The sequence below is a fragment of the Anomaloglossus baeobatrachus genome (genome assembly GCF_048569485.1).
Source record: "Anomaloglossus baeobatrachus isolate aAnoBae1 chromosome 2 unlocalized genomic scaffold, aAnoBae1.hap1 SUPER_2_unloc_1, whole genome shotgun sequence".
NCBI lineage: Eukaryota > Metazoa > Chordata > Amphibia > Anura > Aromobatidae > Anomaloglossus > Anomaloglossus baeobatrachus.
The window spans coordinates 1,977,670-2,004,913 of record NW_027441779.1 but is presented as its reverse complement, the minus strand read 5'-3'; the positions used below and the strand labels follow the sequence as shown (position 1 = coordinate 2,004,913).

At 46.6% G+C, this 27,244-nt stretch overlaps 1 pseudogene; it reads left to right on the top strand.

Annotated features, from left to right (window-relative positions):
- The first annotated feature begins 649 nt into the window (after positions 1-649).
- On the top strand, positions 650-27,244 carry LOC142258688 (tRNA (carboxymethyluridine(34)-5-O)-methyltransferase alkbh8-like; annotated as a pseudogene).

The following is a 27,244-nucleotide window of genomic DNA, read 5'->3' as shown; positions in this document are numbered from 1 at the left end:
ACTGACAAGTGTGATGCAAGTATTGTTAGCCTATTGTGACTACTCATCTGACCATTGTCAAAATGTGGATATTTCAAAGCTTCTTTTCATAAAGTGTTTGTTATGAAGGATTTTTTTTTTTTTTTATAATACAATTTTTTTAATACCTATAAGAAAAAACATAAAACCATGATGATTAAACACTCATCTGCTCTTTATGTGTCCTTACAGCTTTTCTATTGATGTGTGATAGCCAGCAAAGCTTAGAGGAGAAACCTCCACGAGTCAGTGACTTAGAGCCTGAGTGTAACGCCTGCAAGGAACCACAGACTTAATTCAGACTGGCTGTAACGGACAGGCTAGAGGAAAGCCGCTCACAAAGCAGGCAGGACCCTGAGAATGCTGAAACCCTTTAACCCCTATACAAGGATTTGAAATTACACAGGGCCTCGGAGATCGCTACCTGTGGCAGGCTGCAGTCCGATGAGAGTAGTAGTCAGGCAGGGTCAAACTAGGAAATGCAAAACAGGGACAGAATCAGGCAGACAAGGACGTAATCAGAAAACGAAGCAGAGTTCAAATTTGGATGGGGCAGCGAGGTACAAAAACAGTAGGCAGGAGGTTAGTCAGGAAACATGCAGAAGTCAAAATACTGTAATCACAAAACAACATGGGAACCAGAAATACAGAATTATCTCTGGCAGAGACCAGTAGACAAGAGGGGAAATTAAAAGGGTGTGGTGTCCCATTGGCTGCGGCTGAATGGTGGTAACTTCAGCTGGAAGACACACGCTACCTACATTCAGCCAGTGATACTGCTGGTCCCAGGGAAACCCAGCTTAGTGGAGGAGTGGAGCCTGCACCCACCAGATCCACTGGCACCAGCACTTTCCACAGCGGGAACACGGTGCCGCCTGGTGATCAAAGCAGAAGTTGCAGAGGCGGGCTTTGGTAGAGATGTGACACTGAGTCTCTGGAGAAGGAATATGTTCAGAGAATCTATGAAGCTATCGCTGGCCACTTCAGCAGCGCAAGATATTCTCCTTGATCCAAGTGGGTGGACTTCCTTATGAGTTTGTTGATGTCTATGGAGAAAGAAGTGAGATGAACGTAAGGAGAGAATATTAAGTGTGAGACACATAAAAAGTTTTGCTGCTTTTTCATAATGTATCTTCAGGGTTGGAATCATTGCTACACTGCTCAATTTGGCTATATATCTTCCACGTTGATGCTGCTGCTTCTGGACATGTGCTAAATAGAGTTGGGAGGCAGGAATCCCTCATATCTCTGTGTTGTGTATGGGACACATAGCAGCTAGTGTTTACCCATATTGCTCAAAAACAACTAAAATCTTGAGACAATTTAGGATTGGTGAATTCTTGGTGAAAATTCAGGATACAATTTAAAATTATCGAAATACAGTCATGGCCAAAAGTTTTGAGAATGCTACAAAATATTAATTTTTACAAAGTCTACTGCCTAAGTTTTTCTAATGGAAATTTGCATATACTCCAGAATGTCATAAAGAGTGTTCAGCTTAACAGCAATTACTTGCAAAGTCAATATTGGCTAAGAAAATGAACTTTAACCCCCAAAACACATTTCAACATCATTGCATTCCTGCCTTAAAAGGAGCAGCTAACATTGTTTTAGTGATTGTTCTATTAACACAGGTGTGGGTGTTGATGAGGACAGGGCTGGCGATCAATCAGTCATGATTAAGTAAGAATGACACCACTGGACATTTTAAAAGGAGGCTGGTGCTTGGTATCATTGTTTCTCTTCAGTTAACCATGGTTATCTCTAAAGGAACACGTGCAGCCATCATTGCTCTGCACAAAAATGGCCTAACAGGGAAGAGTATCGCAGCTACAAAGATTGCACCTCAGTCAACAATCTATCGCATCATCAAGAACTTCAAGGAGAGAGCTTCCATTGTTGCCAAAAAGGCTCCAGGGCGCCCAAGAAGGACCAGCAAACGCCAGGACCGTATCTTGAAACTGTTTCAGCTGCGGGATTGGACTACCAGCAGTGCCGAGCTAGCTCAGCAATGGCAGCAGGCTGGTGTGAGTGCTTCTGCACGCACTGTGAGGCGGAGACTGCTTGAGCAAGGTCTGGTTTCAAGAAGGGCAGCAAAGAAGCTACTTCTCTCCAGAAAAAACATCAGGGACCGACTGATCTTTTGCAAAAGGTACAAGGAGTGGACTGCTGAGGACTGGGGTAAAGTCATTTTCTCAGATGAACCCCCTTTTCGATTGTTTGGGACATCTGGAAAACAGCTTATTAGGAGAAGAAGAGGTGAGCGCTACCACCAGTCTTGTCTCATGTCAACTGTTAAGCATCCTGAAACGATTCATGTGTGGGGTTGCTTCTCAGCCAAGGGAATCGGCTCACTCACAGTCTTGCCTAAAAACACAGCCATGAATAAAGAATGGTACCAGAATGTCCTCCAAGAGCAACTTCTCCCAACTGTCCAAGAGCAGTTTGGCGCCCAACAATGCCTTTTCCAGCATGATGGAGCACCTTGCCATAAAGCAAAGGGGATCACTAAATGGCTTATGGAACAAAACATAGAGATTTTGGGTCCATGGCCTGGAAACTCACCAGATCTTAATCCCATTGAGAACTTGTGACCAATCATCAAGAGGCGGGTGGACAAACAAAAACCAACAAATTCTGGCAAAATGCAAGCATTGCTTATGCAAGAATGGACAGCTATCAGTCGGGATTTGATCCTGAAGTTGATTGAGAGCATGCCAGGGAGAATTGCAGAGGTCCTGAAGAAGAAGGGTCAACACTGCAAATATTGACTTGCTGCATTAACTCATTCTAACTGTCAATATAACCTTTTGGTACTCATAATATGATTGCAATTATATTTCTGTATGTGATGTAAACATCAGACAAACACAATTAAAAACTAGAGGGCAACAGATCATGTGAAAATATAATTTTGGTGTTATTCTCAAAACTTTTGGCCATGACTGTAGTGTTATCCTTCATGCACATGTGAGAGGTTGAGGGTGTATTATGACCTTTATCCACTGTGAACTGCTGCAAAATGCTTATTTACTGTACACTGTATGCATTGTTACTAACCAGCCACCAGAAGCCGCTGTTTTGCATCTGCATTTGACTGTTTGGTTACTATAGCAACATTTCAACGGACGTCTCCACTGGGCTTCGAGAGCTGAGGAGGTGCTGTGTGTGAGTTTCAGGGAAAGCGAGTGGTGTGCGTAATTGAAAGGAGCCACCACAGAAACATTTAAGTGAATTGGGAGAAGAATCGTGTTAGAGTTTAGCAAGGAGGACCGTGACGCGTGTGAGCAGCATCTTGTGTTGGAGATCACCATTCTTCAGCTGCTTGCTATACTGGTCACCGTGAGAGGATCTCCAAGTCTCTTATTATGGCAGCTGGACACCATAGTACCTGGGTGCGGTAGGCTGGGCCCAGAACCGCGTGCACTTTATGTTTTGGTACCAAAACACATATCTGTTCTAGTTAGTCCGACTATATACACACTGTAAGACTTACCGACTCTGCTGTGTCAGGTATCAGTTACATTTAAACTCTTAAAGGGACAGCACTACATGTTTGCCTTGACTGTTGCTCTATAAGATTTCCAGGACTGTGTTTCTGAGCTGTGTGGTTTGCCTTCCCACTTTTACCATCTGCCTTCTCTGTGAGGGTTCAGCAATTAAGGGTATTCATGCGGTTATGGGATTTGTTTATGTTTCGATGGATACGTTGTGAATTCTTGTTCCGTACCACTGGTAGGGCGTGTTCATACACACACACAATTATTCCAGCTTCCCAGAGGGATTACTAGGTATTAGGCGACTCTTCAGACAGTCCCTAGGTTAGGCAAAGGTTGGTGAGAAGGCAACATAAGTCGCCGTTACGGGTGGCTTAGCACAGGGGTGTCGGCCTTAGGCATTATATTTATATTGTTCTGTTTTATGGATGCTTTTCTGTTTTCGTAAAGTAAAGCTATCCTTTATCAATTCAACTGCCTGGAGTCACTTTCCTGGTGCGAGGTTTTGCTGTATACTGGGGATCCCACCCTGTACACAACTTAGGGTAAGTTCACACAGTGCGTTTTTCGGGTGCGTTTTTGGCCTCAAAACTGCATGACTATTCTTCCCCAGCAAAGTCTATGAGTTTTCATTTTTGCAGTCCGCACACAACTTTTTTTTTAAGCTGCGTTTTTTGAGCTTAAAAAAAAATATGGACATGTCAATTCTTTCTTTGTTTTTCTGCGTTTTCCCCCATGCAATGCATTGGAAAAATGCAGAAAAACGCAGAGATCAAAAACGCAGAAAAAAACGCACCAAATCACGGTAAAAACGTATGCATTTTTTGCCGTGTTTTTTTGCCGCGGGTGCATTTTTGTGCGTTTTTAGCGGCCAAAAACACAGCGTCAAAAAAGCGCAGCGTGTGCACATAGCCTTACATTTTAGCGTAGTCAGCAGGATACAGCAACTGCCATGGACCGGAACACCAGAGGCACCAGTAGTCCTGCCCCAGGTGCCAAGTCCACCGATGCCCCCGGTATTAGCTCAGCAGGGGACATCCGTGGCACTGTGGCAACGTCTGCCAAAATTTAATGGCACAATTATGACGTTGCAGGACTGGACTGAAAGGGTGCGGTGTGGTTTTCTAAAGTAAAACAATCCTTTATCAGTTCATCTACTTGGAGTCGCTTTCCTGATGCATGGTTTTGCTGTATACTGGGGAGCTCACCCTGTACACGACTTACACGCACTCAAGAGCTAGTTATAAAAAGTCCCTTAAAGAGGATTTTTAATCAAATTTTTCACATTGAACTGGACTAATCATGAGCAGCCAGCAACATAGAAGTGCGGAAGGACTTGTAATGATGTCATCAGGGTTATATGGCCAGAATGCAAAGGTCCTTGCTAGAAATGAGCGAGTACTGAAATATTGGTAATCGCTACACTCGTAACAAGTACTTTGTAATACTCGCGTATTTGTTACAAATAGCAAGTACAATGCAAGTCAATGGGAAATGCGAGTAATTTTCTGTTGGAACCAACAAAGAGGTCTGGGAGCTTGAGGAAAAGGCTGAAAGAAGACTGGAGAATCTCTCTCTCTCCGCAGAAAGGCTTTTATATACCCTATGACGCTGCACGGCCAGCCGATAACAGTAATACCACAATCAAGATGGCTGCAGCATTACTGTAATTGGTTAAGAAGCTCAGCATGTTTAGTGACTTCAAATCAGGAGCCAAACCTGCTGGGCGGGACATACAAATATCGCAAGGCGAGTGCATAAAAACTCTTGTATAACGAGTACCCCGAATACCGTACTATCTGTGTTAGTAGCGAATAGTAACGATTACAGTTGTTCATCACTAGTCCTCGCAGCTGGAATCTGCAGCCTAAATAAACACTGATGATATATTACACAGCACAGAAGTGTGGAAATATTAATGTTCCACACTTCTGTGCAGTGTATTATATCTTCAGTGCTTATTTAGACTGCAAACTCCGACTGATGACCTCATTACACTTTAGACAGGTCTTTTTACACTTCTATGTTGCTGACTTGCTATGATTGGTCCACCTCAGAGAGGAGTACATGCCCACAGTGAAAACTATTATAACACCCACATGAACTTAATAAAGCTTACCTTATTATGTGCCAAATATTTGATTGCCTCAATGAGGTGCAATTAAAAATAAACTATGATGAGAAATGGTTGTAACAAGATGAGGTCTATGGAGTTTTTCCATCAAACATTCCCACTGGTAATAACAGCATGTAATGTTAGTGAAGGGCTTCAGGTACCGCAGTCTTTCTCTCTTATATGAACCCTGATATTTGTCCTTCGGGCTCTGGCAGATTTATTTCACCTGTTTTGTTCGGCCTACATTTCCTTATCCCTCCGCTACCGATTTAATCCTCTCTAAATAAATAAGACTGAGGATCTGAAATGAGCTGTAACCTGTAATTAACGGCTCCCGTAAACTGTAATTGAGAAACATAACTCAACCGTCTTCCCTCTTTGTCATTTTTGCGATATTTTTATGTGGTCAGAGGCGAGGACAGAAAGCAAGTCTGAGGCGAGATGTATCTGATGCTATTTATATGCAAATGACAGAGTAATGCGCGTTGTTCCCTTCAATTAGCTGACAATTCATTATCACCTCTCCGTGTGCTCGGATCACTCTCAAGGTCACTTTTCTCTCCCTTCTTGTTCCACATAATCAGTACATTTTCCACATGACCGTTTGGTTAAACGCTGCGATCATTTTCTGGCTTTTCTCTTGTAAATATTCTTGACGGCTTCCTGTCCCCGATCCCAGGGATGTTCATTTCAGTATTGCTCCCTGTAATAAATAATTGGGATGTTTCAGTATGGCAGTGGAGGGCATTGATTCACTTTGTTGTATTTTTGTCTTTTTTTTTAAAGAAACCGAATAAATTGAAGTTTTCTAATAAGGCATCTGATAAACCAGAGAGTTTGATGCACTGGCGCAAAACTACAGCATGACGCTAAATTCACACGCAACGTATTCAATCTGAGTGCTGTCTCTGGAAAAAACTGAACTCACATGGACAGGACTGGGCCCAATGTTTCTTAGTTGGACTGTTCAAATGACCATTTTGTTTTCAAAGAGGCCAAAAAATTGTAGCATCCCCTAGTCTCTTTCTTGTGTCGGATGAGAATTGCTCATTCAAGTCTATGGGAGCACAAAAAATATCAGATTCCATGTGGATTAATTGTGTAGCATTCAATCATTGCGGATACATAAGAACCTGTATTTAGTCATATAAATGTTAAGAAAATGGTGATCTATGTAAAATGGATGCAATGAAGATAGCAAATCATCTGGGTTTTTACTGTATGAAAATCAGACACTCTTTTATACATTCGTGTGAACTTAGACTGATAGTGACTTTAGAGAGTAATATATATCCCAGTTAGGGATATTTGGCTTTTAGGTGAAATTTATGTAATATTTAAAAAATTCATGGTACAGTAATATTTTATCATGAAAGTCGGGCATTTAAGCAGAAGCATGCAGTGGTGATTTCCTCACTTTAAACTATTTATTGAATCATGCATATGAGGAGTCGAGCACTGCTGTCACACATGGAGTTGGAGATGTCGTTATGTAATGCGTGACACACGATCATACCAACGGGCGTCTGACCAAAAACACCACAAAAAGGGGGAAACACCGGGGTCACGATACAATGAAGGTCCCTGCTGCTAGGGAGAGAGGTGAGGGGGCATTTTCTGCACTCACCTCAAGCTGACTCCTAAGCTCCCTAGCATCCCTATACAAGTTCTTTCAACCTGTCGGTGAGCAGGATACCTGGGTCCCTCAACTGGCCCTAAACTCACACTGCCTAGTGAGTAGGCCGTTGAGTAGACTAGACTCGCCACTAAACTAATAAGCACAGAGAGAAAGGAAAAACAGATGGGGGAATAAACAGAAGGATACACAACCCCAAACTTCACCGTAGAAGACAGACTCTAAAGTAGCAGGTGGCTAGGCACAGGACAAAACCTCAGCAGTTCCTTCCACCAGGCTGGCCAAAGTATAAATGATTCTAACAGCAGCAAGGTCTGCTGGGAAGGATCCAGTATTTAACCTAAATGGGCGTGGACCCAGAGCAGCAACAGCTGACCTCCCCTGCCCTGCTCAGAGCTGCTAGCCACAAAACCTGAAATTAACTCATGAGATACCAAAGGAAAGGAAACTTTGTTTAAATGAGGAGTCAAGATGGAAATGGGAGGCTCTAGTCCTAAGGCTGTCACTAATCTCAAAACAGCCAGGAGACGACCGTGACAGTTGTGCTCCCCATACACACCAACAGGACTACCATGCCCCTTATACACTATTTAAGCTTTATCTATGACTGTTATTATCTACTTATTTATTGGTTTCTTGGATGGTTTGAATCTTTGTATCCCTTACGCTTTCTATACTATTTTATTATGTGTTTTGTGTGATTAATTAAACATAAAGTTTATAATATTTTCTTTGGGCTTTTTTGCATCTAATTTTGCTATTGGGTTTATTGTTTACTACAAAGTGCCCTTCATACACTTTGGCCATTTATATGTCTTTTTCTGTGTTTTTCACAGTAATTTCAGCCAACATGGATATTAAAGCCTAGTCTTGACTATCTTATGCTACGAATTTTAAAGGAGATCTGACATAGAATAGAGAATTGGATAGCGGACATATCTTTTTATTTTAAAAATACCATGAAGCAACTACTGCAGAAAAGAATGCGTGTATGGTGGAACAAAGCCTCATTAGAATCTGAAGGTTTAATCCCTGGAGGATTACGTGTCAAGATTTTTCCCTCATTCCCTGTTGAAGATGACTTTTTTTTGGACCCGATGAGAGTAGGTTTGTACTATGTGCTCTAGGTGATTGATTGAACTATTAATACGGTAGGTATGAAAAAGAAAGTCTCCGCTTTGATGTGACTCTCTTGGATATCTATAATTTTCTCTCCTCAGATCGGCTGTGACTGCAGTAAGAACCTTGTGGACATTTGTTGAGAAAGGAAATTTAAGGCCTGCATGTGTGACGCCTTGTCTGTTCCTTTCAGAAGTGGCTCCTTTGACACCTGCATCTCCATAGCTGTGATCCACCACTTTGCTTCAGAGGTATGGTGGAAGCATGACATTGTAGAGAAAGTCAGTGGCCAACCCTTTAATGAACGAGCAATATGACCAGGGATAAATGCCAAGCAAGAAACTTCTGTACAGTCTGTTTCTGACTGTTTTCCCCACATGTGCGGACTGGTCGCGGGTTTCTGACAACCTCGTAGACATAGCTGACTCCCTTGCAGAGATTGGCTGGGCCAGGGAGGCCAAAAGGCATATGGCTTTGGGCCGCTCCCCCAGAGCTGTGCTGGGCCACAAGATTGCCTGCTTATTCTTCAGCTAGGCTGGCACTCTGCCTTTCAGTTTAATTATGTGCCAGCCTGACCGCATAACCATACCTCCCAACATTTAAAGATGAGAAAGAGGGACAAAGTATGCGGCGCGCGTACCGCGGCAATTTTGGGCCACGCCCCCTAACCACACCCATTTTGCAATCTGTCACGCCCACATCCAATCCTTTTCAGCACTGCTGATCACATTGTTTAAGGCTGCATGCTCACGATCAGTATTTGCAGCATTTTGGATGTAGCGTGTTTTTGCTGTGTCTAAAACCCTGCGTTGTACAGTACAAGCACAGTGGAGGGTTTCTAGAAATCCCGTGCCCACTGTGCTTGTTTTTTCTGCAGCAAACACTGACCTGCGGAGCGGCTTTCCAGACTGCAGCATATCAATTGTTTGCTGCAGTTGCATGCGTCCTCCGTAGGGAGAACACAGCAGGAGACCGAAGTGCACTGAACCCTGATTGTGGGCACAAACAGCTGTGGTCTCCTGCGGAGGAGACGTGCAGCCCCACAGGTCAGGACCCACTGCCTCCAGGACACAGCGAGTCCTGATCATGGGCACAGGCAGCTGTGGTCTCCTGCGGAGGAGACGTGCAGCCCCACAGGTCAGAACCCACTGCCTCCAGGACACAGCGAGTCCTGATCATGGGCACAGGCAGCTGTGGTCTCCTGCGGAGGAGACGTGCAGCCCCGCAGGTCAGGACCCGCTGCCTCCAGGACACAGCGAGTCCTGATCATGGGCACAGGCAGCTGTGGTCTCCTGCGGAGGAGACGTGCAGCCCCGCAGGTCAGAACCCGCTGCCTCCAGGACACAGCGAGTCCTGATCATGGGCACAGGCAGCTGTGGTCTCCTGCGGAGGAGACGTGCAGCCCCGCAGGTCAGGACCCGCTGCCTCCAGGACACAGCGAGTCCTGATCATGGGCACAGGCAGCTGCGGTCTCCTGCGTTCTCCTGCGGAGGAGACGTGCAGCCCCGCAGGTCAGGACCCGCTGCCTCCAGGACACAGTGAGTCCTGATCGTGGGTACAGGCATACGCACATATACGGTACATATTTGAAGACAAATTCCCTAAAATACATATAAACAGACAAATCTATACACAGTCATCTACACTGACATACATGGATATATACATCATACATATACACACATTGGAGGTAATAATATGGGGAAGCCGGCAGCAGCCGCACTCACCTACCCCGCTTGTCTCTGTCCAGCTCCTCCTCGGCATGTGATCACTTGGCAACACTTTAACAGACCTAGCCACGCACAGTGCACACTGACACCGCTGTGTATGTATCACAAGGGAGGATGGGGGTTTTATATACTAATATATAAAACCCCCATCCTCCCCTGTGATACATACACTACATATATATATATATATATATATATATATATCACAGTATATACAGCACAGGAGGGGCTGGGGGCTACAGTATATACACATCACAGGAGGGGCTGGGGGCTACAGTATATACAGCACAGGAGGGGCTGGGGGCTACAGTATATACAGCACAGGAGGGGCTGGGGGCTACAGTATATACAGCACAGGAGGGGCTGGGGGCTACAGTATATACAGCACAGCAGGGGCTGGGGGCTACAGTATATACAGCACAGGAGGGGCTGGGGGCTACAGTATACACAGCAGAGGAGGGGCTGGGGGCATAGACAGTACTTGAGGGGCATACATATTAGGCCTGTTTCAGATGTCAGTGATTCTGGTATGTATGTGCTAGTTTTTATACGTACCAGAATCACTGACCTATGCAGACCCATCATAATCAATGGGTCTGCACACACATCAGTGACTGACCGTGTCTCCGTGTGGCGTACATGCGTATCCGTGATTGCCGCACAGAAACATGTCCAGTTGTTTTTCTGGCATCACTGATGTCCCACAGACCACACTACGGTGTGATCCATGAAACACGTACCAGAAAAACATGGACATTTAAAATAAAAAGCTTTTTCAACTCACCTTCTCCAGCGATGCTGAATTCAGCAGCTGCTCTCTGCTTCTTCCTGACCGGCACATTATGGCATGCGTATTCATTTATGCAGCCAGAGACAGCCCGGAAGTAGCTGCAGAGGTGAGAGAGCGGTGGCTGGATGCTGAATCGCGGAACTCTTCAGCACCACGGAGAGCAGGAGCGGGGACAGGTGAGTATATGTCCATGTGAAATCACGGAGTACGGATCACGTATCATGGATTGCACATGGACAACCACTGTGTGCCGTGAATCACGGAGTATGAAGGGACATATGCGTGTTTAACACGTCAGTGAAGAATGTCTGTGTTTTTCACTGAGGGGCATACACGTTACTAAGGGGTATACACATTACTGGGGGAAATGCACTTTACTGGGGGGCATACAAATTACTGGTAGCATAGATATTACTAAGGGGCATATAGCTCTGGTGTTGGGGCTTATACAGCTCTGGGGGCACATACAGCTCCGATGTGGGGGATGGGGGCATACAAATCTGGTGTGGGGGCTGGGGGGCACACAGATCTGGTGAGGGGGGGTGGCTGGAGGCATATAGCTCTGGTGAGGAGAGGGCTGCTGGGGCATACAGATCTGGTGAGGGGGGGTTGGGGGATACATATCTGGTGGGAGAGGGGCTGGAGGCATACAGAGCTGGGGGGTGCTGGGGGGCATATAGATCTGGTGGGGGGGCATACAAATTTGGTGAGGGGGCCATACAGATGTGGTGAGGGGGGTGACTGGAGGCATATAGCTCTGGTGAGGAGGGGGTTGGGGCATACAGCTCTGGGTAGGTGGGGGGGGGGGTCACATACAGCGTTCCTTGGTGCTGCAGCTCCTCTTCCTCCAGTCTCTTCATCTGTGGACAGAGCTCAGCATGTTGCTCGGTAGCTCCGCCCACAGATGCACTTCAGTAGACAAGCAGCCCAGCTGAGAGCAGTGAGTGCACACTGAGCTGCAGGTACCGATTTAAAGCGCCGGCAGCCAGGAAAATGCTGCTGCCGCCCACCCATAACAGCGGCACCAAAGAGCCAGAGCAGTGAAGCAGCGCTTGGCTCTGCTCATGTGCATTAGGAGGGGGAGAAAGTCAGACAGGGAGAGAGCGGGTGGGCGGAGCCACGGGACAAAAGCCTCACGATCGTGACACCCGCTGAAATCCGGTACAGTCCCGCTGTATCCGGGACGGTTGGGAGGTATGTATACAGCATGTTAGAATGTGTATATAAGATCCCACTGGTGGTGGTCGCAGCTTATAGGCCCCAAATCTGGTGACAGGTTCCCTTTAAAGTGAACCTGTCAGATGCAATATGCACTCAGAGCCAGGAGCAATTCTGGGTGTATATTGCTATTCCCTTCCTAACTGTCCCTGTATATGCTAGCATAGATAAAGAGATCATTAGAAAAAGTATTCCTAAAGATCTTATATCTCATGCTAATGAGCGCGGGGACTAGTCACAAGGGCGTTACTTCACTTGGCTAGTCGGCTCACATAGCATGTTAGCATGTTATTACGCCCCTGTGTGAGCTCTAACACGCTATGTGAGCCGACTAGCCAAGTGAAGTAACGCCCTTGTGACTAGTCCCCGCGCTCATTAGCATAAGATATAAGATCTTTAAAAATACTTTTTCTATAGATGCCTTTATCTATGCTAGTGTATACAGGGACAGTTAGGCAGGGAATAGCAATATGTACCCAGGACTGCTCCTGGCTCTGAGTGCATATTGCACCTGACAGGTTCACTTTAAAGGGAACCTGTCAGCAGAAATTTCGCAATAAAAATAAAATATTCCCCTTCTGCAGCTCCTGGGCTGCATTCTGGAAAGGTTCCTGTTTCTATTGTGCCCCCTTTGAGACCTACAAAAATACTTTATGAAGTCTTACGTTTTTGTATGCAAAAGTGTTTTTATGGTCACGGCGGTGGTCTGTTTGGCGTCCGTTATTCCCCCTCCTGCCGCTGTACGCCGTCCCCCATTGCTCATTTACATACACAAAGACGCCCTCCTCATGTAACTGTCCTCCCGAAGTCTCGTGCATGCCCAGTGCCACTCTCGCGGGAGTGAGCACTGTGCAAAGTGTGAACGCTTTTGAGGTGATTGCGCAGGCGCGAGATTATGGGCAGCGCCGTGATTGTCATCAGCAGCGTCATCCAAGTATCCGCCCATAATCTCGTGCCCGCGGTAATAGGTAACATGGTTCATATGGCCAGCGCTTGCGCATAGCGGTGCTGTCAGAGGGAGAAGCGCGGGCACGAGATTATGGGCGGGTACTTGGATGACACTGCTGATGACAATCACAGCGCCGCCCATAATCTCGCGCCTGCGCAATCACCTCAAAAGCGTTCACACTTTGCACAGTGTTCAGTCCCGCGAGAGTGGCACTGGGCATGCGCAAAAGTTCGGGAGGACAGTTACATGAGGAAGGCGTTCTTGTGTATGTAAATGAGCAATGGGGGACTGCGTAAAGCGGCAGGAGGGGGAATAACGGACGCCAGACAGCCCGCCCCCATGACCATAAAAGCGCATTTGCATACAAAAAGGTAAGACTTTATAAAGTATTTTTTTAGGTTTCAAAGGGGGCACAATAACAACAGGAACCTTTCTAGAATGCAGCCCAGGAGCTGCAGAGGGCGAATCTTTTACTTTTATTGTGAAATTTCTGCTGACAGTTTCCCTTTAACTGGTAGGGGAGCCAGGATAAAGCAGAGCTGAAGCTGTTGGGCAGCTAGGACCCAGCAGCTCCACAGGCAGATGACCACTGATCGGTAAGCTAATAGAAGTCTCCAGATGTCACTCTGCTGCATAGGTTATTACTGGCCAGTGCTATCTGCAGGAGAGATAAGTGCTGATTGCACGGTCTTCTCCTCAGCTTCCTGATTCCCCGTGTGTCTGCAGCAGTGAGAAGCCACACACGGGGAGTCAGAGAGAACAGCTGCAGAGAAGCGCAGGCTCCGGAGCTGGGGATGTCGGCTCTGCTGCAGGGGGGTTGGGGGGGTCGGCTCTGCTGCAGGGGGGGGGGGTCGGCTCTGCTGCAGGGGGTGATTCATACCTCAGCGGCAGTCACAGGAGTTTCAAGGTGCGCGCTCGACACTGTAATGAATACAAGGGAGAAACAGCGAGGCGGGGCTACAGTGGGTGGGCGGAGCCACGGGACACACGGCCTGATGGGCGGGACTCGGGATCAAAGGCTCAAAAGCGTGAGAGTCCCGCTGTATCCGGGACGGTTGGGAGGTATGGCATAACTGATAGTAGACACAGTCCTGTGCGCTGCCAGATCTGCTAATGTGACGTAATGCAGCGCGCCCTGCACTGCCACCCTGCTGCCAGAGAGAAGCTTAATTGGAGAACAAGCCAGGACAAGATGAGTGATTTATTTGCTTCTCCATATAAAAATAACCCTAGTATGTGTCATCAAGCAAACAGCGAAAGGGAATCGAAACCCTGTTTCTAAGAAAGAGGGAGATGGTGACTCCTGATCAAACCTACCGCTAGTCCCTGGGGTCCCTCACCACCCTAGATAGGTTCCACACCTATGCGCCAAGCCAGATACCTGACCCTAGGTATCCCTAGTGCTGGGTCCTAAATAGGGAACGGCTGGGATGAGCTCTTCATCAACTCCGCTAAACAGCTATAGACGACACAAGGAGGAGACACAGGGGAAATAGTGCATGAACTACTTATTCACTTATTCTCAGATGACTCATGTAGAAGTACGCAAAGTTTCAGAAACAATACCACTGAGGAATGCAAGCCACCTACTTGAATCCAGAGCTTGACAGAACTGAATAATATCACCAGTGCAAGTCGAGGGAAAATGAGAATATTTTAATCCAAGAGAAAATACAGATGATTAGCTCTAAAGGGTCTTAAAGGGAAAAGGATGAAAACCCAGCTGAGGAGCTACCTAGTACACTGAAAACTAACAGCAGGAGAAATAGAAAGTCAGGGAGCATTTTGCACAGCCAAATGCTGTGATCTTCTATTGCCAGACACTACAGTACTGTCTATGTGCTGTGCTGTGCGGTGCGCATATATGATTGTGTATATCTACGTATGTTTGTATATATCTATATGTCTCATTACGTATTTTTGTGCATGTCTAAAAATATGAATATATGTACCGTGATGGCCGAAAGTGTTGGCAATGTTGAAATTGTTTCAGAAAACGAAGTACCGTATTTTTCGCTTTATAAGACGCACTTTTGTTCCCCCAAATTTTGGGGGAAAGTAGGGGGTGCGTCTTATAAGCCGAATATACGGGGGGGGGGTATATATATGTACACTGCAGGGTCCAGGGGAGGTGGGGGCGCTGTGCTGGGGGCAGGTGAACGCTGCGGCGGCAGCGTTTGATCTCCTGCTTCCGCTCATATAATATGCACAGCCACTGTCCATCTCCAGTGGTGCTGAAATCACACCGCAGTGACGGGCTGGGGGAGCGGTGCATATTATTTGTCCCTGCGCCCCCCTGTGATGGCACATGCCCCCCCCTGTTAGATTTGGCCCCCAGGCTGCTGCTCATTCTAAAATAAAAAAGCTTTACTTACCCCCTCCAGCGTTTCTCCCCGTGTCCCTGCTTCCACTGTGATCAGGCACACAGAGATCTCAGTCTCCTGTGCTGATCACATGACCGCACTGAGAACCAGGAAGTAAGGAAGAAAAGCACGGAGGGAGACAGGAGGGAGATCAGCGCTGCAGGAGGTAAGCAAAGAGTGTTTTATTTTACTATGGGCAGCAGCCTGGGGGCGATATCTATCACAGGGGGACTTGTGCGATCTATAGGGGCCATGTGCAGCACTATGGGGGCGATATCTAACACTGGGGGACTTGTGCGATCTATATAGGGGCCATGGGCAGCACTATGGGGGAGATATCTAACACTGGGGGACTTGTGCGATCTATATAGGGGCCAAGGGAAGCACCATGGGGGCCATATCTAACACAGGGGGACTTGTGCGATCTATAGGGGCCATGGGCAGCACTATGGGGGCGATATCTAACACAGGGGGATTTGTGCGATCTATATAGGGGCCAAGGGCAGCACCATGGGGGCGATATCTAACACAGGGGGACTTGTGCGATCTATAGGGACCATGGACAGCACTATGGGGGCGATATCTAACACAGGGTGACTTGTGCGATCTATATAGGAGCCAAGGGCAGCAGCATGGGGGCGATATCTAACACAGGGGGACTTGTGCGATCTATAGGGGCCATTGGCAGCAGCATGGGGGCGATATCTAACACAGGGGGACTTGTGCGATCTATAGGGGCCATGGGCAGCAGAATGGGGGCGATATCTAACACGGGAACGTGTGCAATCCATAGGGGACCATAGGTAGCACAGGCGAATGTATGCAATCCATAGGGGGCCATAGGCAGCACAGGGCAATGTATGCAATCCATAGGAGGCCATAGGCAGCACAGGGGAACGTGTGCCATCACAAGGGGGCTATATTCAATATAAGGGGGCCATATCCAGATTAAGGGGGCTAATTTTAGGATGGGGGGCTATGAGGGACATATACCCTATATGATTTGTTAGAGGGACACTGGCATTATAAGATGGACCCCATGTAACATTAAAAAAAAAAAATCTCTTTTCCTTCACCAAATTTGGGGGTGCGTCTTATAATCAGGTGCGTCTTATAAAGCGAAAAATACGGTATTTGTTCTAGAAAATTATTGCAATTACACATGTTCTTATACACGTTTGTTATACATTTATTTCCTTTGAGTGTATTAGAACACAAAAAAATAGTGGGGGAAAAAAGGTAAATTAGACATATTTTCACCCAAAAAGCCAAAAATGACCAGACAAATTTGTTGGCACTGTTCCAAAATTGTAGATAAACAACTTTGTATCAAGCATGTAATAGGTGTGGGCAATATGAAAATCATACCTGAAACCAGATAAAAAGGGGAGAAATTGATTCAATCTTTGCATTGTGTGTCTCTTTGTGCCACATTAAGCCTGGAGAACAGAAAGAGGAGAACTGTCTGAAGACTTGAGAACCAAAATTGTTGAAAAATAGCAACAATATCAAGGTTACAAGTCCGTCTACAGAGATCTTGATGTTCATTTGTCCACAGCGCGCAAACATAAACAAGAAGTGGATGGAAACGAAGCTCGCTTTGATTGCTGCTGTTTTAAGTAGTTAAATGCCCTTGTCATTCACTGACAGTGGTATTTAGTGTGATGGCGGAGGCCTGCACTCAACAGCTCCCATCAGCTGTGACACAGTTGCGGGTTGCTGATGGGTTGCCATGTTAGTCATTCTGTGTTGCCAGTCTGAGGTTGTTCTCCTTGGATAACATTACAATCAAAGTGCCGGGACGTTAATACAGCATGCTCTCTTTGTAGTGAGTGGTGACGGTATGACAAAAAGCGAGTTGCGGCAGTGGGAATAAAACTTCATTTTCTCTGTCGCCAATATTTTTCAAGTAGGCTGGCTAACCAGTCTTAAAACGCTAATTACTTGCAGACTGATTCTATATCTGCAGATATTTTTAAAGACTCTTACCTCTGCTGCTTTAATTCAGCTGTGAACCGGAGAGGTTCCTGTCAAAATACAGTGGGTCGCAGATCAGGAACGAGACCAGACAATGTCAAGGAACTAGGTTTTTATGATCAAATTAAATTGAAATAAGTAAAACAAAATAACTTCCAGAGATTATCACAAATAAAATGTAACATACACTCGGCCAGGAAGGCCTGGGACCAATGTGCTGCCTCAGCGACACTCTCCAATATATACAGAGATATCTGGATAAATTTATCTAACAGGCACTCTCCATAGTGCAAAGGCGCAATTTCTACTCTGTGTGCGGTGAAGATCACTGGGTGTATAGGTGGACCTGTCAATGGACCAGCACAATGACTTATAAACTTAACTACAATGCTAACCTTCCCTTCCTCTGTACCCCACACACAGCAACAGGTTACCTGAGTGCCAAACTTTAACAGTAACTGCAGTTTTACGTGTGAAAAAGTTCAGTTCCTATCTAAATGGCTGCATCCTATCTAAACTAGTTTGTGCCAAAAACCAACGGACATGTGCACACTTCCCACGGAGAATGTCCATGCAGGACCTGAGCTCAGAACTTACGGTTCCACTCGTCTGTTACAGGAATACCATGCTGAAAGTGGGGTATTGGTAGATGTCAATGGAGTATCTGTATCTTTGTGGCCAAGAACCATACGGAAAGAGTCACCACAGGAGTGGATTCAGAAAAGGGGTTTTGTGCCAGAAACACCTAAGAATATCTTCTGGAATTCAGTTCTCAATATGGCAGCAAATGCCTGCTCTTTCCCGATGTAACACTAACACCTCTCACATGCTCAGCAGACAGTCTCTCAATAAATGGGCTGAGAGCAGCTCACCACACACTGTCCTGTACCGGACCACACAGAGTATTTTGCCCAGCCTGCCCAGAGACCCCTCTAGTGGATGGGAGGAGACACTGCAGGCGTCAGCTACACACTATCCCACAGCGGCCAGAGATGATAAGGCTAAAAATGGGATGCCACATCTTGAGGGCCACTGCTTTGTGGTTGCCCCCAGGCAAAAATTTGCTAGCCCCTGTTGCCAGCCAGAATTTAATTCAAGAGACCTGAGGCCAACTCAGACATTGTAGTTCATACATGGTCCATGAAAATCAGTTGTGTGAAACCAGTCTCATGCTGTTAGAGGGGGAAGGAGCAGCAGCTGATTTCTCAAATCTCACAGCACAACTTTCCAGCTCCATACATTCACTTATATAGAACTGATGGAGGAGGTAGGAAAGACCCAAATTACCCAAGTTATACACAGCATATCTGCCTGCATTTATATATACACTGCTCAGCATAAACGAGTACACCTCTATGAAAAGTAAGATTTTAATCAATATCACACTGACCACATGAAACATTTCTAATATTTTGACAAGACTGAGTTTCATAGAACATTTTTATAACCCATAACAGAAATTAAATTTAATTATATACCTTTCTTTACAAAATATTCAGTTTTACACAAATCAATTGATGGAAAAATGAATAAAGCCCACATCAAAAACTACCTCATCTAGTTTTTTTATGATCTCCATGATTTTTAAGGACAGCACCAAGTCTTCTAGGCATGAACAAGTCAACAACATATCGCAGCTTCTATCTTTTTCCATTCTTCAAGAATGACCTCTTTTAGAGCCTTGATGCTGGCTGGCTGGCTGGAGAGTGAAGACAACTTGTCTCTTCAAAATTTCCCATAGGTGTTTGGTTGGAGTCAGATCAGGTAACATTCTTGGCCACTGATCAAATTCATCCTGTTCTTCTTGATAAATACAACTGTGGCCTAAGACGAGTGTGTTTTGAAGCATTGTGATGTTGGAAAAGTGCAAGTTTCCCAAAGGTACGGAGTGATGGCAGAGCCTTCTCTTTCGATATAGTGCAATACATCTATGTATTCATGTTATCATCAATGAAATGTATCTCCCCGATACCAGCAGCGCTCATTGAGCCCCACGTAAGGACACTGCTATCATCAGGCATTTTTCTTTGTACGCCTCACCTTTGCAACACCATAAAGTTTTCAAGCCATCAGCTGCTAAAACCTTTATCTTGAGGTCTCATCATTTCTTTAGTATAGAGTCCCAGCAGTCTCCATATTTTTTCAGTATTGGCTCTGGCAAATTGTAGGCTTTTTTTGTGCATGGTTGTTTAGAAAAGGCTTAATTCATGGAAGACATCCATGCATGCCATTCCTCTGCAGTGTATGCTGTATTGTGTCATGGGAAACACTCCCCCCTGTTTAGCTTTCTACTTCTTTAGCTAACTGCAGTGGACTTGCATGTCTCTTTTCTTCAGCCCTTCTCATTAGAAGATGAACCTGTTTAGGTGCTAACTTAAGTGCTCGGCCTGCACAGATTTCTGAGATGGTTACAGTTCTGTCTTTGTTACATTTTGTTCAACTCTTAGGCAGGCTTTGCACACTACGACATCGCAGGTGCGAGGTCGGTGGGGTCAAATTGAAAGTGACGCACATCCGGCATCGCATGCGACATCGTAGTGTGGAAAGCCTAGATGATACGATTTACGAGCGGAAAATCGTCGTAATCGTATCATCGGTGCAGCGTCGGCGTAATCCATAATTACGCTGACGCGACGGTCTGATGTTGTTCCTCGCTCCTGCGGCAGCACACATTGCTGTGTGTGAAGTCGCAGGAGCGAGGAACATCTCCTACCGGCGTCACCGCGCCTTCCGTAGAATATGCGGAAGGAAGGAGGTGGGCAGGATGTTTACATCCTGCTCATCTCCGCCCCTCCGCCGCTATTGGCCGCCTGCCGTGTGACGTCGCTATGACGCCGCACGACCCGCCCTCCTTAGGAAGGAGGCGGGTCGCCGGCCAGAGCGACGGTCGCAGGGCAAGTGAGTGCATGTGAAGCTGGCGTAGCGATCATGTTTGCTACGCCAGCTATCACACAATATCGTACCTGCGACGGGGGCGGGGACTATCGCGTGCGACATCGCAGCATCGGCTTGCGATGTCGCAACGTGCAAAGCCCGCCTTACTCTAGTAGTCTGAATTTTAAGTAAAGCTTTGCTGATCATCTCGTAGCCTTCACAGTTCTTGTGTAAAGAAATTATTTTACTTATCAGATCTTGTGACATTTCTCTTCTATGTGGTGCCATTGGTGACAGCATTAAATGGGAAGGGTTTTTTTGTTATGCAATTCACTTTTTACAGTCAACTGTCCATTGGTTACCTGTTTAACCCCTTCAGCCCCCAGCCTGTTTTCACCTTAAAGACCCGGCCATTTTTTGCAATTTTGACCAGTGTCACTTTGACAGGTTATAACTCTGGAACACTTCAACGGATCCTGGCGATTCTGAGATTGTTTTTTCGTGACATATTGTACTTCATGTCAGTGGTAAATTTAGGCCGATATGTTTTGCGTTTATTTGTGAAAATTTCGGAAATTTGGCGAAAATTTTGAAAATTTTGCAATTTTCAAAATTTGAAATTTTATGCCCATAAATCTGAGAGATATGTCACACAAAAAAGTTACTAAATAACATTTCCCACATGTCTTCTTTACACCAGCGCAATTTTTGAAAAAAAAAAATTTCCGTTAGGAAGTTAGAAGGGTTCAAAGTTCATCACCAATTTCTCATTTTTCCAACAAAATTTACAAAAAAAAATTTTTTAGGTACCACATCACATTTGGAGTGATTTGAGAAACCTAGGCGACAGAAAATACCCAAAAGTGACCCAATTCTAAAATCTGCACCCCTCACTCTGCTCAAAACCACATCCAAGAAGTTTATTAACCCTTTAGGAGCTTCACAGCAACCAAAGCAATGTAGACGAAAAAATGAAAATTTTACTTTTTTAACACAAAAATGTTACTTTAGCCATAAAAATTAGTATTTTCACAAGGGTATCAGGAAAATTGCATCATAAAATGTATCGTGCATTTTCTCCTGAGTACGCAGATATCCCATATGTGGTGGTAATCAAATGTTTGGGCACACAGCAGGACTCGGAAGGCAAGGAGCGCCATTTGAATTTTTGAGTGCAAAATTAGCTGCACTCATTAGCGGACGCCATGTCGGGTTTGAAGACTCCCCGAGGTGCCTAAACAATGGAGCTCCCCCATAAGTGACCCCATTTTGGAAACTAGAGCCCTCAAATATTTTTTCTAGATGTTTGATGTGCACTTTGAACCCCTGGGGGCTTCACAGAAGTTTATAACGTTGAGCCGTGAAAAGAAAAAAAAATTTTTTACCACAAAACTGTTGCTTCAACCAGGTAGCTTTTTTTATCACAAGGGTATCAGGAAAAAATGCACCATAAAATGTATTGTGCATTTTCTCCTGAGTACGCAGATACCCCATATGTGGTGGTAATCAAATGTTTGGGCACACAGCAGGACTCGGAAGGCAAGGAGCGCCATTTGAATTTTTGAGTGCAAAATTAGCTGCACTCATTAGCGGACGCCATGTCCGGTTTGAAGACTCCCCGAGGTGCCTAAACAATGGAGCTCCCCCATAAGTGACCCCATTTTGGAAACTAGAGCCCTCAATTATTTTTTCTAGATGTTTGATGTGCACTTTGAACCCCTGGGGGCTTACCAGAAGTTTATAACGTTGAGCCGTGAAAAGAAAAAAAAATTTTTTTACCACAAAACTGTTGCTTCAACCAGGTAGCTTTTTTTATCACAAGGGTATCAGGAAAAAATGCACCATAAAATGTATTGTGCATTTTCTCCTGAGTACGCAGATACCCCATATGTGGTGGAAATCAAATGTTTGGGCGCACGGCAGGACTCGGAAGGCAAGGAGCGCCATTTCACAGCAAAATTGGTTGGAATTATTAGCGGACGCCATGTTGCGTTTGGAGACCCCCCTGAAGTGCCTAAACAATGGAGCTCCCCACAATTGACCCCATTTTGGAAACTAGACCCCTCATGGAATTTATCTAGCTGTTTAGTGAGCACTTTGAACCCCTGGAGGCTTCACAAACGTTTGTAATGTTCAGCCGTGAAAATATTTTATTCTTTTTTTTACCACAAAATTGTTTTTTCAAACAGGTAGCTTTTTTTTCCACAAGGGTATCAGGAAAAAATGCACCATAAAATGTATTGTGCAATTTCTCCTGAGTACGACGATACCTCATATGTGGTGGAAATCAATTGTTTGGGCGTACGGCGGGGCTCAGAAGAGAAGGAGTGCCATTTCACAGTAAAATTGATTGGAATTATTAGTAGACGCCATGTTTCATTTGGAGACCCCCTGAGGTGCCTAAACAATGGAGCTCCCCCACATGTGATCCCATTTTGGAAACTAGACCCCCCCCATACAAAAAAAATTAGCTTGGCGAAATAAAAAATACAGACATCAGTAAAAAAAAAAAAAAAAAAAAATGAGCGCCTGCCACTAAGACCAGTGCCAAACGTGAGAGCAATGCACGAGTCTCGCATCGCATCATCCACTGCAGTCTGGAAGCGAGCAACTGCGCTGGATAATGCGATGCGAGAGGGCGGGGCGGCAGATGAGAAAGGGCACAGCGGATGGAAGATGGGAAAGGGTGCAGCGGGTGGAGGAGCGGCAGAGGATGGGAAAGGGCGCAGCGGATTGATGATGGGAAATGGCGCAGCGGATGGATGGGAAATGGCGCAGCGGATGGAGGAGCGGCAGAGGATGGGGGGGGAGGTGAGATGGGGATACCTACCTTACAGGATGGCTCTAGGCAGCAGGATCACAGCAGACAGAAGAGGCAGCAGATGAAGGAGGCAACAGATCGAGGAGGGTGAGAGGGGGCAGTAGATGGAAAATGGGAGAGAGCAGGCAGCAGATCGGGGAGGGGGGCAGAGTCTGATGGGAGAGAGAGATGGCACATGGAGGAGGAGGGGCCCCGGGGGGAGGGTGGCTTGCAGCACATGTAGGGGGAGGGTGGCTTGCAGCACATGTAGGGGGAGGGTGGCTTGCAGCACATGTGGGGGGAGGGTGGCTTGCAGCACATGTGGGGGGAGGGTGGCTTGCAGCACATGTAGGGGGAGGGTGGCTTGCAGCACATGTAGGGGGAGGGTGGCTTGCAGCACATGTGGGGGGAGGGTGGCTTGCAGCACATGTGGGGGGAGGGTGGCTTGTAGCACATGTGCTGCAAGCCAGCCACCCTCCCCCCACATGTGCTGCAAGCCAGCCACCCTCACCCCACATGTGCTGCAAGCCAGCCACCCTCCCCCCACATGTGCTGCAAGCCAGCCACCCTCCCCCCACATGTGCTGCAAGCCACCCTCCCCCCACGTGGGGGGAGGGTGGCTTGCAGCACATGGAGGGATAGGAGGTGTGGCGATGGAGAAGGGGCAGCCGATGAAGGAGGCGGCGGCCGCCGATCGGGAACAGTGGGGGCCGATTCGGGGGCAGCAGCGGCTGAAAAGGTGGGTGCGACGGTGGCGGGGACAGTGGCGAGCATGGCGGCGGGGACAGTGGCGGATCGGGAGCGGCGGCGGGGACAGCGGTGGATCGGGAGCATGGCGCCGGGGACAGCGGTGGATCGGGAGCGGCGGCGGGGACAGCGGTGGAGCGGGAGCATGGCGCCGGGGACAGCGGTGGATTGGGAGCAGCGGCGGGGACAGCGGTGGATCGGGAGCATGGCGCCGGGGACAGCGGTGGATCGGGAGCATGGCGCCGGGACAGCGGTGGATCGGGAGCATGGCGCCGGGGACAGCGGTGGATCGGGAGCATGCCGCCGGGGACAGCGGTGGATCGGGAGCAGCGGCGGGGCGATCGGAGACAGCGGCGGGGACAGCGGTGCATTGGGAGCAGCGGCGGGGACAGCGGTGGAGCGGGAGCAGCGGCGGGGCGATCGGAGACAGCGGCAGGGACAGCGGTGCATCGGGAGCAGCGGCGGGGACAGCGGTGGAGCGCGTGCAGCGGCGGGGCGAGACAGCGGCGGGGACAGCGGTGCATCGGGAGCAGCGGCGGGGACAGCGGTGGAGCGGGAGCATGGCGCCGGGGACAGTGGTGGAGCGGGAGCATGGCGCCGGGGACAGCGGTGGAGCGGGAGCAGCGGCGGGGCGATCGGAGACAGCGGCGGGGACAGCGGTGGATCGGGAGCAGCGGCGGGGCGATCGGGGACAGGGGCGGGCGGCGGGGACAGCAACTTACCGCTCTCCTCGGCTTCCAGGGACGGTCACAGGCCACAGATCCACATTGATTGGAGAGAGCGGTCACAAGACCGGTCTCTCCAATCAGAGCTGGGGGCGGGTGAAGCATCGATTACCCAGCTCCAGCCAATGGCCAGTGCTACAGCAGCACTGATCAGGGCTGGATTTCAATGTTCCAGCCATTTTCAATGGCTGGAACATTACAGTGGCTGTAATTGGCTGAGCGGCGTTCGTCAGCCAATCACAGCCTCTGTAGGTTCGGGGAGGAGGCACCACCCCTCCTGAGGTCAGGCAGAGGTCCCCTCCTTCCCAAATCTACCGTTTAATTAAACAAATTTCACTCCCCGGGGCTCCGGGACCGCGATTTCGCCATGACGTACTGAGTACGTCATGGGTCGTTTAGCACCATGTCACCATGACGTACTCAGTACGTCAAAGGTCGTTAAGGGGTTAATGATTAATTAGACTTACCTGTTGTTGAAACCTTGCTAATTAGAATTTTACAGACTAAAATTTAGCTTTGCTTTTAAGACTTTCATTGGGGTGTCCTCATTTTTAGCAACATGGTCTTGAATTAATTTGTTAGTTAAATTAATTTTTGGGATTTGCAAAATAACAAATCTTGTTTGGAATCAATGGCCAACATTTGTGAGAGCTTTTGTAGTATAGTACCCCATAGAAAATGTTGCTTCTGATTACAAGAAACTACAATTTTTTTGACAAATCTATAAACTTATTTCTGCTGAGCATTATTTATTAATAGAAACGCAGTATGTCTAACACATATTGACAGCTGCGTGATTATGATTTCTCTTTGTTTTTTTTAGGGTTTATTTTATCTTTACTTGCAGGAAAGAAGACTGGCAGCGAAACAAGAATTTATCAGTCTCTTGAAAGCAGGAGGAAAAGTTCTTATTTTACATGTGGGAGATGTAACAAGAGTACAAGAACAACAAGTCAAAGACCCTGAAGGAAGGGAAGACTTCTAATGAGGCGATCCTGCAGAATGCCAAGTGTGATCAGACTCGTCAGGAGTCGTGCACTGCGCTTCTCATACATACTATAAGGACTATCATACCTCTTAAGCTAGAGCCACACTTGCGAGTGACTCGCATCGCATCACCCGGCACAGCCGCACACTCTCCGGACAGGAGCATCTCAGCTGCATTTATTTCTATGCAGCTGCACGATCTTGTCAGGAAAGTGTGCGGCCGTGCCGGGTGATGTGATGTGAGACTCGCACGGGTCACTCGTGTGACTCTGGCTTTAACTTTACCTATGATTGTTATCATCTACTTATTTATTGGTTTCTTGGATGGGTTGGTTCTCTGTGTCCCTTACTCTATTAAGATTATTTTAATGCATGTTTTTTCTTATATTTTATTTGGGCTTTTTTGCTGTTTGTCATTGTTTACTAGGAAGTGCCCTTCATGCACTTTGGGTATTTATTGTTTTTTTTCTGTTTTTTTTTCACAGTAATTTTGCCCAACATGGATCTTAAACCAAGATTTAAGATCTTATGCTGATTCTCTTTTAAAAGGAGATTTGACGCAGAGTAGAGAATTGGAAAGCCGGCATATTTTTTATTTGAAAAATACCATGAAGCATCTGCAGAAGAAAAGAATGCATGTATGGTGGAACAATGCCTCATTAGAAGGCAATCTCACTAAAGGTTTAACCCTTAGACTATTATGTGTCAACATTCTTCCCTCAATCCCTGTGTGGGATACCTTTTTTCCAGAGTCGATGAGAAGAGGTTTGTAATGTGTGCTCTAGGTGATTGATTGAGCTATTAATAGGTATGAACAAGAAAAGCCTTGAGTCTCTAGAGACAGAGGTTTTGTCTACCCAAGACAAATTGACTAAAGCCTTGTCACTCATTTACATGGAACTGTTTAAAACCAATGTGAATAAACAGATTCAGCTTTGGGAAAAAGAAGTCCAAGACTCTAAGGCCAAAATATTCCAACAACGTCTACATGACTTCCAGAAAAACCACTGTGTATAGATGGCAACTGACCCATCCCATGTACCGCTCTTGCTTGGTTTCTTATTTATCCCCTACAAAAGAAAAACAGAAAATACATAGATTACAGATAATGTATATTATTAACTTACTTTCATGTTATGGGATAAAACACTTCTATAAAACTCAGTCGTCACAATTTTGGAATATTTGTGTTCAGTGTGCACGTTTGGATCGTTGGATTTTTTTTTTTTTTTACCTGCAGGAAAGAAGACTGGCAGCGATACAAGAATTAATCAGTCTCCTAATAGCAGGAGGAAAAGCTCTTATTTACGTGTGGGCGATGGAACAGGAGTACGAGAAGAACAAGTCAAAGTACCTGAAGGAAGGTAACACTTCTGACGAGGCGATCCTGCAGAATGCCAAGTGTGATCAGACTCACCAGGAGTCAGGCACCGCGCTCCCTATACACAAACAGGACTGCATTCGATTCTCGGGACCTTCTAGTTCCTTGGCACCTGAAAGCAAACAATCAATCTAGAAATAATGAACCCACTAGTGCCAAGGAGGAAAACCATCTGGTGCTGGGCTCTGTGTATCACCGGTATTATCATGCCTTCCGAGAAGGGGAGCTGGAAGCGTTGTGTAGAAGAGTCACAGATATCACTTGTCTGGCAGAGTTACCACGAACAGGAAAACTGGTGTGAAGTTATGACACAATAG